Source organism: Apium graveolens, chromosome 11 (assembly GCF_009905375.1).
Source record: "Apium graveolens cultivar Ventura chromosome 11, ASM990537v1, whole genome shotgun sequence".
Classification (NCBI taxonomy): domain Eukaryota; kingdom Viridiplantae; phylum Streptophyta; class Magnoliopsida; order Apiales; family Apiaceae; genus Apium; species Apium graveolens.
In genome coordinates, this window is record NC_133657.1 from 6,532,915 (window position 1) to 6,545,621 (window position 12,707).

Sequence of the window (12,707 nt, forward strand, 5' to 3'; positions counted from 1 at the left end):
TCTTCATTGTAGCACATAAATTTCTCTTTTAAAATTACTTCAAGTTTAGAAGAATCTTTCTTCATTGGAATTTTACTTCCATCATCTTCAACTATATTAGGAATGAATTTTGTAACCCTTGAACCAGAAATTCTTGCTTTATCCCTTATAGTCTTCATTATGAAATTTGACCATCTCCTGGTAATCTCGGACTTTATCTCTAGAAGATAATGAAAGAATTGAAGTTCTTTCAGAGATTTGTTCAGCACATCTGATTCTGACATTTGATATGTTCTTCCATATTCAAGAAATAGAAACAGATTTTCTTTGGCATTATGTTTATCATGAGAATCCGGTACCACTTGAACAGATATAACCTTGTCAAGGTGTTTCTGTGTAACTTCTTCAAGAGGTTTGTCAGTCAATAAAAATGGATCTCTTGTAAGCACTTCAACTCTTGTCTTGATTTTGGCTTCTTCAGAACCTAATCCAGCTCTGTCTCTTGCTTCTCTGGCTTTCAATCCAACAGTCATGAAATCATATAGCAGCTGGCTTTTCTTGGGATCTAATGGATTAACATTCTTCCATAGGAGTTTTCTCTTATCAGTAAATGTCAATTTATTGAAATAAACTTGAGCACTGTCAGAGGTTGATGTCTTGATAACTTGATCAGGATTTGTTGTTTCTTTTGTAGCTTGTTGTTCTTCATTCTGAACAACTTGAGCTGTGTCAGAGGTTGTTTTAAATTCTTCAGTTATCTTCCTTCTCTTCAGAGTTTGAACTGTTTCATCTACTGCAGCATCATCATCAAATACTTAAACCAGTTTGCATACAGGTTTCATCAGGATTTGAGGAATCTTCATCTCCTGTGGCTTTGTTGGTTCATCAATTTTTCCTTTCCCCTTATCTTTGGGATTAGTTTCAACTTGTGCTCTTGTCTTGGGCTTTGAAGCCTCAGAATTTGACTTTTCCTTAATCACAATGCCTTTTGCCTTAGGCCTTGGAGGTTTCTTTGCATCAGAAGCCTTAGACTTAAGATTTGTCTTCTCAGCTGAAAATCTAACTTCTTCCTCCTTTAAAGTCTCTAAATCCATTCCAGGATTATGTTTGAGAAATAATCTTCTACCAATTTCTTCATCAAGTGTCTGAATTTTAGGATCTTTGTTGTAGACAGTAGTCTCCATTCCCTTGACCTTCAGAGTTTACAAAAACTTCTAAGAGTCTTTACTTCCTTCTTAAATCAGAACATCAGAACTTGATAGCAGATTTTGAGCATCTACAGCTTCAGAACCTGTCTTCTTCTGTATAGAAGATTTGCTAGCATCAGAAATTAGTTTCCTTGAAGAAACTTTGCTACTTTGCCCTTGACCTTGACACTTGCCCTTGCTAGGGTTTCCCTGGTGATCCTCATTGTCATCCTTTTTCTTCAGAATTTGGACTTAACTACCTTCTCCCCCTTTTTGGCATCATCTGGTAGTAGGAGAGAGATAAGAACTTCTGAAGATTGAATTTCATTCAGTTGAGCTTGTTGAGAGGCTTGATTATTCAGGACCTCAGTAATTTGGGCCTGTTGCTTTTCTTGAACCTTCTCAATAGCTTCAACTTTCTCATGTATAGGTCTGATAAACCTCTTTTTTCTAGCTTGATCTCCATATCCAGCTTATCAGCTTTTTCCAAAAGTTTTTCAACTTTTTCATGAGTTGTGGAGTGCAGACCTTGAAGATGTTTAGTACTTAGAGCTGTGACTTTGGGTTGTGTCTTGAAATCAAAGTTTGTTAACAACTCATTAGCTTTAGCAATATGCTCTGTCAGAACTTTTGAGCTTGGAATGAAATCAGATTCATTCCACTTCTTGGTCCACTCAACCCCTCTGTGAGTTTCTTCCCAAGGAACAAGAGCTTCTTTTTTAACAAACTTTTGAATCAATTCCTCCTTTCCAAGAATGGGAGCATTTACTGGAGCACTGTATCCAGAACTTGCTAACATCTCCTCATCTTCTGATAACACCAGAGTTTGTGTAACTGAAGGAGATGTTGTAGCAGCTTCATCTAAATTCTGATCTTCAGGTTCCAGATCCAGAATTGGTGTAGATGGTAACTCAGCCTGTAAGATTAGAGAATTAACAGTAGATGGCTGAGCTGTAGTTGGAGCTTCCAGATAGAGCATAGTTGGAATGTTCAGCCTGTGGATGTCAATTTCAGGACTTAATCCTGAATCTTCAACTGTTATTTCTTTAATTGGAGAGACATGAGGTGTAATCACTATTTCTGGAACAGTGTCTTTAGCTTGATGTGGGGATTGCAAAGCTTCAATTACAACAGTGTCTGATGAGATCAGAGATTCCTGATCCCCTTCCTCAGCTTCTTGAGTATCCTCCGAAAGAGGTTGTGCCAAATGCCTTCCCGCTCTCTGTTTCTTTGATCTCCTGGATAGTGAAGGAGTTGCCTGAGCAGCATCAGAACTTATAGTTCTTTTCCTCTTCAAAATATCTAAACTCTCAGCTTCAGTCTTATTCTGATGGGTTGACCCTTCAGCTTCAACTGTCACATATTCTGATGCATGAACCTGGACTTGCTCCTCTTCTTCATCAGACTCATCCCTTATTATCATCCTTCTTCTCCTTGGTGGAGATTTAGGAACTGATTTTGCTCTTGAAGGTTTGGGTCTTGATGTTGTAGTAGATGGTTGTGGATGAGAGGATTATGCTGGTTTGAAATATGTTCTGATGGTAGGTTGTGGTTGTGGTTGAGAAGTTTGAGCTGTTTGTGTAGTGGTTGTAGGTGCTGATGGAGATTTGGATGTTATACATCATGATATATGGCAGTATAGGTGTTTGGATCAAAGTTTACTAAGACCTGTTTGACTAATTGAGGAATTTGGAGGGGTCTTAGTACAGTCTTCTTATTATCAGTAGATAATAAGTCAGTGAAAGCCCTTTTTGCAAGTTTAAAGGGTTCAATTGTCTCACTAAAATTCTGAGGTGCATCAGAACAACCAAAACTGTATATAAGCTGACAGAATCTAGCAAAATAAACTATGCTTCTATCTTCTGTCATCCTATCACCTATGAAACCTAAAACATCACTTGCATAATCAAAATGTGTTTGATTCAAGAGAGCATACCCGATTTACTGACTCATTATGGGTATAGCATCAAAGTTGGACCACTTGTTGGTAAAAGCTTTTGTAATGCAGTCAAAGAAAAAACTCCAGTCCCTCCTGATGTGGGGTCTCTTGAATTGTCCCAGCTTTGCCAAAGACTTTTCATAGCCCAGATTTGCTATCATTTACTGAAGGGCCGGCTCCTCAACTGATGAACTGAAAGTGCAGTCTTTTGGCAAATGTAGTGCTTGTCAAATAGTTGACAAAATCACCACATGCTCATCCTCCCTTGTTGTAAATATGATGCTTGGGGACCCATTTGCACCACCATCATCATATACTCCTGACCTCCAAAACTCCAGAATTTGCTTCCCTGAGAGAGCCCGGGGTTGGGTCAGTGCATAGCCTATTTCACTTCGAGCAAGAAAGTCTTGGATGAAATGAAGTTCTGAAGGAGCCTCGTCCTTAGAAAGAATATCCATGTAATTATTAGGAACAAACTTGGCTCCATCATAGATTAGATCTTTGGGTGCCATTTCTGGAAAGAAATAAGTGAGAAAATGTTTGTTTGCAAGGTGTTTGATAAAATGCTTGTAAGAAAAATGGCTTCAGAGAATATTAGAGAGAGAAAGAGAATAAAAGAGATTAGAGAATAAGAAAAGTAGGTAAAAGATTGTAAAATCGTTTAACTCCCATATATATACTCTCTCCACTCAACAGCTCTTTTTAGAAGTAAAACAGACACTTTATACTTGGCAGCCAGTAAATAGTTAAAGCAGTAGTTAGTGGGCACGAAAAATAAGCAGTAATTATTGTGCACATGCAGTTGTCAAGGCAAACACGTTTCCCACTAACCAAATGATTATGACTATTTTTATCTCACTTAATTATTTTTTGATAAAATATGACCGTTACAGTAAAACCACAAATAAGTCAAGTAAATAAATAATGTCACGTAAGCATCAGAGTTTCTATCAGGATTTGCATCAGAACTTGACTATTATCAGAATTTAACGGTCATCAGAATATGGCTTCTGTACTCAAAAAGTGAATGTCTGTTTCTGTGATTCTTCATACAAATACTAACTTGTTTCTTCAGAGTTTAATCATCAGAACTTGTCCTCAGAGTTTATGCAAATAATACTTAACTGTTTGTCAGAAATAACTTGATCACCACAGTAATTTTCATCATTCATATGAAGTGAGAGCGTGTGCATTTGCAAATGATCAGATAAAGATTAAAGTCTGATAAACTTTAGTATATCTTAGAAATAAGGCATAACTAAGAAAAGTGCTTAAAATATGTCTTTAATTTTGAAGTCTACTATAGAATAAATTTATGTAAGAGTCCACCTCAACTGTTTGTGCTCATTTTATGCATCTTTTGACATTCTTTTTACAGTGGCTTCTCAGTGTAAGTGAGTCACAAATGCTATCAGAATTTATGCTATTATCAGAGTATTTCTCCAGTAATCAGATAATATGAAAAGTCACCAAGAAAAATTTATTTGCTTTTCTAATGCATATAACTTAATACCAGAAATGCACTTGGGTCTTCCCTTTCACATATTTACTCTAGATCTCAAAGGAGTACCTGACTTCAATTTCTTTTCTTTTCTTTTCTTCAGATAAGTGAGGCTTATTAAGCATGTAGTTCATCCTTAAGATTTACTAACATCAGAATTTGACAGATAAGAAGCAAAAATTTAGTTTATGACTTAGTAATAAGATACACAAAGTAAATTTGACTAAGCTCAAAATCAGAATTTGCTTGTGTAATTGATTTCCACATAAATAACTAATTCAAACATGGGATTTCTAGTTGGTTAAAGACTACTAGGTCAACATCTAGCATAGTAATCCTCATTGGATTGAATAGTCATAGAACATTCAAAACACTATCAAAGTATATAGAATCACATCAGATAACAATCAGTATTTAATATATTACAGTTTAAGTACAGATTACATGGAGATAAGACAATCTGTAAATACTGATCATAAAGTCTGATGCATGAGAACAAAAACTAAGCAGATTTTGAGAAAGAACCTGAAACCATTCCAAGTTCATTTACCAGTCTTGTAAAAGTAGCTTCACATAGTGGTTTGGTGAAGATATCTGCTAGTTGTTGATCTGTTGGAACAAAATGCAATTTCATTATACCTTCCATCACATGTTCCCTTATGAAATGGTACCTAATGCTGATGTGCTTTGTCATTGAGTGTTGAACTGGATTACCTGTCATAACAATAGCACTTTGATTATCATAACAAATGGGTATTTTAGAAAATTCTAACCCATAATCCAGTAACTGATTCTTCATCCAAAGAATCTGTGCACAACAGCTTCCTGCAACAATATATTCTGCTTCTGCAGTTGATGTGGAAATTGATTTCTGTTTCTTGCTAAACCAAGAAACCAATCTGCCTCCAAGAAATTGGCAGCTTCCACTAGTGCTTTTCCTGTCTATTTTTCATCCTGCAAAATTTGCATTTGAGTAACCTATTAGCTTAAAATCTGCTTCTCTAGGATACCACAATCCTAGATCAGCTGTACCCTTAAGGTACTTGAAAATTCTTTTCACAGCTATTAGATGATGTTCTCTTGGATCGGCCTGAAATCTTGCACAAAGACATGTAGCATATATGATATCAGGTCTACTTGCAGTTAAATAGAGTAAATAACCAATCATACCTCTGTAGTTAGTAATATCTACTGATGATCCAGTATCTTTATCTAACTTGGTTGTAGTGGCCATGGGAGTGGATGCAGTTGAACAGTCTTGCATTCCAAATTTCTTGAGTAAATTTCTGGTGTACTTGGATTGATTTATGAAAGTACCTTCTTCATTTTGCTTGACTTGAAGTCCCAGAAAATAGCTAAGTTCTCCCATCATACTCATTTGATATCTTGACTACATTAGCTTTGCAAACCTTTCACAAAGTTTGGTATTTGTAGAACCAAAGATGATATCATCAACATATATCTCTACCAAAACTAAGTCCTTTCCATGGTTGAGGTAGGACAGTGTTTTATCAATTGTGCCTCTGTTAAATCCATTTTCTAGAAGAAATTGAGCTAAAGTCTCATACCATGTTCTTGGAGCTTGCTTAAGGCCATAAAGTGCTTTATCAAGTCTGTAGACATAATTAGGAAATTTTGGATCTACAAATCCTGGAGGTTGTTCAACATATACCTCTTCTTCCAATTCTCCATTGAGAAAAGCACTTTTCACATCCATTTAAAAGACTTTAAACTTTTTGTGAGCATCATAAGCCAAAAAGATTCTTATGGCTTCCAATCTAGCAACTGGAGCAAATGTTTCATCATAGTCAATACCCTCCTGTTGAGAGTAACCTTTAGCAATCAGCCTTGCTTTATTTCTTGTAATTATGCCATCACTGTCAGTTTTGTTTCTGAACACCCATTTTGTGCCAATAATGGATCTGTTCTTTGGTCTTGGCACTAGGGTCCGAACTTTATTTCTTTCAAATTCATTTAACTCTTCCTGCATTGTTTGCACCCAATCAGCATCTTGAAGAGCTTCTTCCACTTTCTTTGGTTCAGTCTGAGATAGAAAGGAATGATAGAGACATTCATTTGATGTTGCAGTTCTAGTTCTGACACCTGCTTCAGGATCTCCAATTATTAAGTCAGGTGTATGTGCTTTAGTCCACTTCCTTACAGATGGAAGTTGTTCTCCAGAATTGGATTCTCCCCCATGATCCATGTTGTCCCCATCAGCATTTTCTGATGCTCCCCCTGTAGTTATGCTCTCTGAGACTTCAAAATTTGAGTTGGATCCTTCAGGATTTGAAGAATCAGAGTTTCCAGAATTATCAGAATTTGGCTCATCAGAACTTGATAAATCAGAACTTGAAGAGCTAGTGACAGGTTCTGATGCTTCTTGAGAGTCTTCAGTTATGGTAGGATCTTCAGTTTGCTCCCCCTGAACTGGTGCATTTTCCCTTCAAGTAGTTACCACAGTTTTAATGACATCAGAATTTAACCCGTCAGAACTTACATGATCAGGATTTAAGCCACCGGAATTTACAGAATCAGAATTTAAATCTTTATTTTCAAATCTCAGCTGATCATGATCATTGAAATCTTCAAGTCCAGTAATCTTTTTATCATCAAAAGATACATTGATAAGTTCCATGACAACCCTTGTTCTTAAATTGTAGACTCTGAAGGCTTTTGTGGAAAGTGGATATCCAACAAAAATTCCTTCATCAGCTTTTAGATCAAATTTTGACAGCTATTCAGGATGAGTCTTAAGAACAAAACACTTACATCAAAATACATGGAAGTATTTCAGATTTGGCTTCTTTTTCTTCACCATCTTATATGGTGTTTTTCCATGCTTTTTTATGAGTGTAGCATTCTGTGTAAAATAAGCAGTCTGCACAGCTTCAGCCCAAAAGTAGGTTGGCAGCTTTGCTTCATCAAGCATAGTTCATGCAGCTTCAATGAGAGTCTTGTTCTTTCTTTCTACAACTCCATTTTTTTGTGGAGTTCCAGGTGCAGAAAATTCCTGCTTTATTCCATGCTCTTTGCAGAACTCTTCCATGATTGAATTCTTGAACTCAGTGTCGTTATCACTTCTTATGATTTTAATAGAATATTTGACCTATTTATCCAGCTGTCTGACATGATCAGTTAGAGTAGATGCAGTTTCATTCTTCTTGTGTAAGAAATACACCCAAATGTATCTTGTGAACTCATCCACTATAACCATAACATATTTCTTCTTTGCAATGGACATGACATTGACTGGACCGAATAGATCAACATGCGGTAAGTGATAAGGCTCAAGAATTGAGGATTCAGTTTTGCTCTTGAATGAAGATTTTCTTTGTTTTGCCTTTTGACATGAATCACAAAGGCCATCAGGAGCAAATACTGATTTTGGAAGTCCTCTCACAAGATCTTTCTTTACTAGCTCATTTATGTTGTTGAAATTTAAATGAGAGAGTCTCTTGTGCCAATTCCAGCTTTCTTCAATTGATGCTCTACTCAACAGACAGATTGCAGAGCCATCAGAGTTTGTTAAAAGTCAGGCTTCATATATGTTACCATGCCTGTAACCTTTCAGAACTACTTTGCCTGTAGAATTACTTACAACTTCACAGTGTTCTTCAAAGAAATCCACATGATAACCTCTGTCACAGATTTGACTCACACTTAGCATATTGTGTTTAAGTCTTGAGACAAGAGCTACTGATTTAATGATGACATTCCCAAGATTGATATTGCCATATCCCGGAGTCTTTCCCATGTTGCCATCTCCATAAGAAACTCCTGGGCCAGCTTTCTCCACAAAGTCTGATAGCAGGGCTTTATTTCCAGTCATATGTCCTGAACATCCACTGTGCAGAACTAGGGTATTTTTCCTGTTGCCCTGCAATCATAAAGACCACTATTGGTTAGTTTTAAGGACCCAGAATTAATTGAATCCTTTGGCCTTTTTAAGTTTGTTAGCATTTGCAGCAGATTTAATTTCAGAGTTTATGCTAACATGCTGTTTATCAGACTTTATATCAGTCTTTGCATCAGAATTTACACTAGAAGGAATTACACTAACTTTCTTCAAAAAAGGTTTTATTTGATGATAATCATAGTACAAACTATGATATTCCTTACAAGTATAAATGGAATTCCATAAACTACCATAGTGAAAACAAGGATTTTATGGTTTAAACCTAACAGACTGACTCTTAACTCCTGATTTAGGAGGTAAAGAGTTTATATCTTTATTTTTCCTGCAAAAAGAAGCAAGATGGTTAGAGTTTCCATAATTGTAACATTTCTTTCTAGGAGCATTAGGAACAGGCATATAATTATTGCTTTTATTCACACCTTCCTTTCCATTCCTATTTTTCCTAGCTTCATTTACCTTGTTCACATTTCTAATCTCTTTCAGCTTATGCTTAAGCTACTTCTTGGTCATTAAGCCTATGTTTACTTCAGCTGGTTTATCCTGTTTTAATTTGTCAGAAGTTGACTTTTCTTTTACTTCTGTCTTAGAATCTTTCATCTTTTAAGAATCAGACATAACAGTTTTTGCTACAAATTTAACATGATTTACCTTTGGCTTAACAGTCTGTTTAACACAAATGGGCTCAATTTGCACAATTCCTTTCTCACTTTTATCATCTCCATAACCTAAACCCTCTTTCCAGTTTCCACTACTTAGTATATTCTGAGTTGTTCTGCCAGAGTTAGTCAAAGTTCTGATGATCTCTCTTTCCTTTTCTAAATCAGTTTTTAGAGATTCATTCAATTTAGAACTTCATCTCTAACATACAAAGTCTCATCTCTTTCTTTCTTAGTTTGATGAAGAAAAACTAACTCCTTTTCTAAATAGTCATTCCTGTTTTTAAGAGCAAGACTTTCAGATGTTAATCTTTCACATGTTAAAGTCTGATCTCTAAAACTAATGAACATGGTTTTAAGGTATAATCTCAACTCAGTAATATCATCAGTATGAAAAGCAAAGGTTGTTTGAGGTACCTTCAATTCAGCAGTGTCAGTACTGCTATCAGCATTTGCCATCAAGGCATAGTTCACCTCATCTTCAGAATCTGAAGTGTCTGTCCAGCTTTTCTTCTTTGTGACAAGTGCCTTGCCTTTATCACTTTTTCCTTTCTTGCAGTCAGGAGATATGTGGCCTCTTTCACCACAATTGTAGCATTTGACATTTGAGTTGTCTCCTCTGTCAGACTTTCCTCCTTTGCCTTCAGACTTTCTGAACCCTTTCTTATCAGAACTTCCACCTTTCCTGGAAAACTTCTTGCCCTTTCTGAATTTCTTGTAGGCTATCTTTGTGATACACTTCACCATAAGAGCACACAGTTGCATCATCTCTGCATCAACATCAACTTTAGATAAACTTTCAGTTTCTGAATCATCATCATCAGAATATGATAACTCTGAATCAGACTTTATGATGAGAGCCTTTTCTTTGCCCTTCTTGGAGACAACAACTTTAGAAGACTCATCCTCATCTTTAAGAGCAACTGTCCATGAATTTCTTCCATGCTTCTTGCTCCTTTGATCCATCTTAAGTTCATAAGTCTTGAGCACATCATTAATTTCAATAAGAGTAGTTTCAGTTGGTCATAGTTGTCTCTTATGATAGTAGACTTTAAATCCCAATTTTCAGGAAGAGCTAAAAGGAATTTTAGATTTGAATCTTCAAGATCTATTCCTTGTCCACCAGTGACAGATTATTCAAGAGTTTGACAAACCTGTCATATAAATCAGTTAATGACTCATCAGCTTTTGAGTCAAAGTGCTCATACTCTTGAGTGAGTATAGTCCTTTTGTTCTTTTTGATTGCATCAGTTCCCTGGCATCTTGTCTCCAAAGTATCCCATATCATCTTTACAGTCTTGCATCCAATTACCCTGTTTGTCATGACATTATCAATTGCACTATGCAGCAAATGCCTTACCCTTGCATCCTTGGCAATAGATGAGATATCTTCAGGTGTGTATTCATCTATCTCCTTTAATATGGTCTTCGCTGGTTGATCAGCAACTGCAACAGAGAGCTTGGTAGGCTTATATGGTCCTTCATTAATTTTGTCATGGTACTCTGGATCTGTAGATTCCAGAAACAAAGCCATCTTCACTTTCCATATAGGATACTCAGATGCTCTCAGTATGGGAACCCTAATAGTCTCATATGAACTGTGGGTTTGAGTGTTTTGAGTTTCTTGAGTTTTGGTGGGCTTAGGTTGGAGTTTGTGTTTCTTTAGACATGATTGATTGTTTGGATCTATACTGTATGTGTGTTAACAGAAAAGCTCTGATACCACTTGTTAGGTCACATAACACTATAGAAGGGGGTTGAATATAGTGTTTATACAATCAAATCGATTTCAACACAAGTATGTAACAAAGATCAAGTATATTCAAATAAACTATGTTACAATAGAACTGTTGTTCTCTCTCAGTGATGAACAATATCACTAAGAGCTTCTAGGTTACAATGAATAATGTTCTCGTGAATGATAACACATATAGTGTAAATCCTAAGTTGTGTTTATATAGTACATAGTTACAAGATATCTTCTAATTGATATAGATTATAATTCTGTCTCCTAAAATATATCAATCAGATATCTTCTACAAGTCTTCTAGTCCTCTAACTCTTCATACATATCTTCTTTTGTTTTAGTCCAGATCTTCTCCTGTAAATCAACCACATTCCTTATCTCGAGTCTTCCCGCACTTAAGTCCTGATATATATCTTCTGACGCCTTAAGTTCTGATATTAAGTTCTGACTTCAGTAAGTTCTGATTTCAGTAAGTCCTGATAAGTCCTGTAGTTAAGTTCTAAAAACTAAACACAAATCAGATTAGACATGACATCTCAAATATATCTAACAAAGTTTCAAATGAGCAAGTGAATCATGAGAATGAAAACTCATCTCAAACACCTAAATTTGATAGCACAAACTCAGGGGGAAAAAGAGAAGAAAGTTCTCCAAGTCATGCCAATGGTGAAGAGATTGTAGAATTTTCAAGTCAACAAAATCATACCAAAAAGTGGGATAGCAATCGCACAAGAGATGCAATTATTAGTGACCCAAATGCTGGTGTGCGGACTAGAAGTGCAACTGCTAATGAACGTCTACATGCATGCTTTCTTTCATAAATTGAGCCTAAGAAAACTGAGGGAGCTCTACTTGGTCCTGACTGGATATCTGCTATGAAAAAAGAGCTAAATCGATTTAAAAGAAATAAAGATTGTAATTGGTTCCTGCACCGAAGAACGGAAGTGTAATTGGAACAAAGTGGGTGTACATGAACAAGATGGATGAAAATGGAATTGTGACAAGAAATGAAGCAAGGTTGGTTGCAAAAGCCTACTCACAGGAGGAAGGAATTGATTATGATGAAACTTTTCCTCTAGTTGCAAGACTTGAAACAATAAGGATCTTTCTTGCATTTGATCCATACTCAAACTTTAAAGTGTATCAAATGGATGTAAAGAGTACATTCCTTAATGGTGAGTTGGAAAAAGAATTTTATGTACAACAACCACCTGGCTTTGAAGATCCAGAATTTCTAGACTTTGTATACAAATTACTCAAGGCTCTCTATGGATTAAAGCAAGCACCTAGAGCTTGGTATGACACACTATCAGAATTTTTGCTTAAACATGGATTCACTAGGGGAACAATTGACAAGACTCTCTTCTATAAGCAGCATAGTGGTGATATGATCCTAGTTCAAATATATGTGGATGATATCATTTTTGGTTCTACTAATGAAAAATTATGTCAAAGATTCTCAAAGCTCATGCAGAGTAAATATGAAATGAGCAATGATGGGAAAATTAAGTTACTTTCTTGGACTTGAAGTCAGTCAAAGAATTGATGGAATCTTCATTAGCCAAACCAAGTATGTCAAGGATTTATTGAAGAAATTTGGAATGGTTGATTGTTCACCAGTATCAACACATATGTCTACACCTACAAATTTGGATGAAGATAAGAAACAAAAAAGTGTAGACATTTTAGATTATAGAGGAATGATTGGATCTTTATTGTATTTGAATGCTAGTAGACCAGATATTATGTTTGTAACATTTCTGTGTACAAGATTTCAAT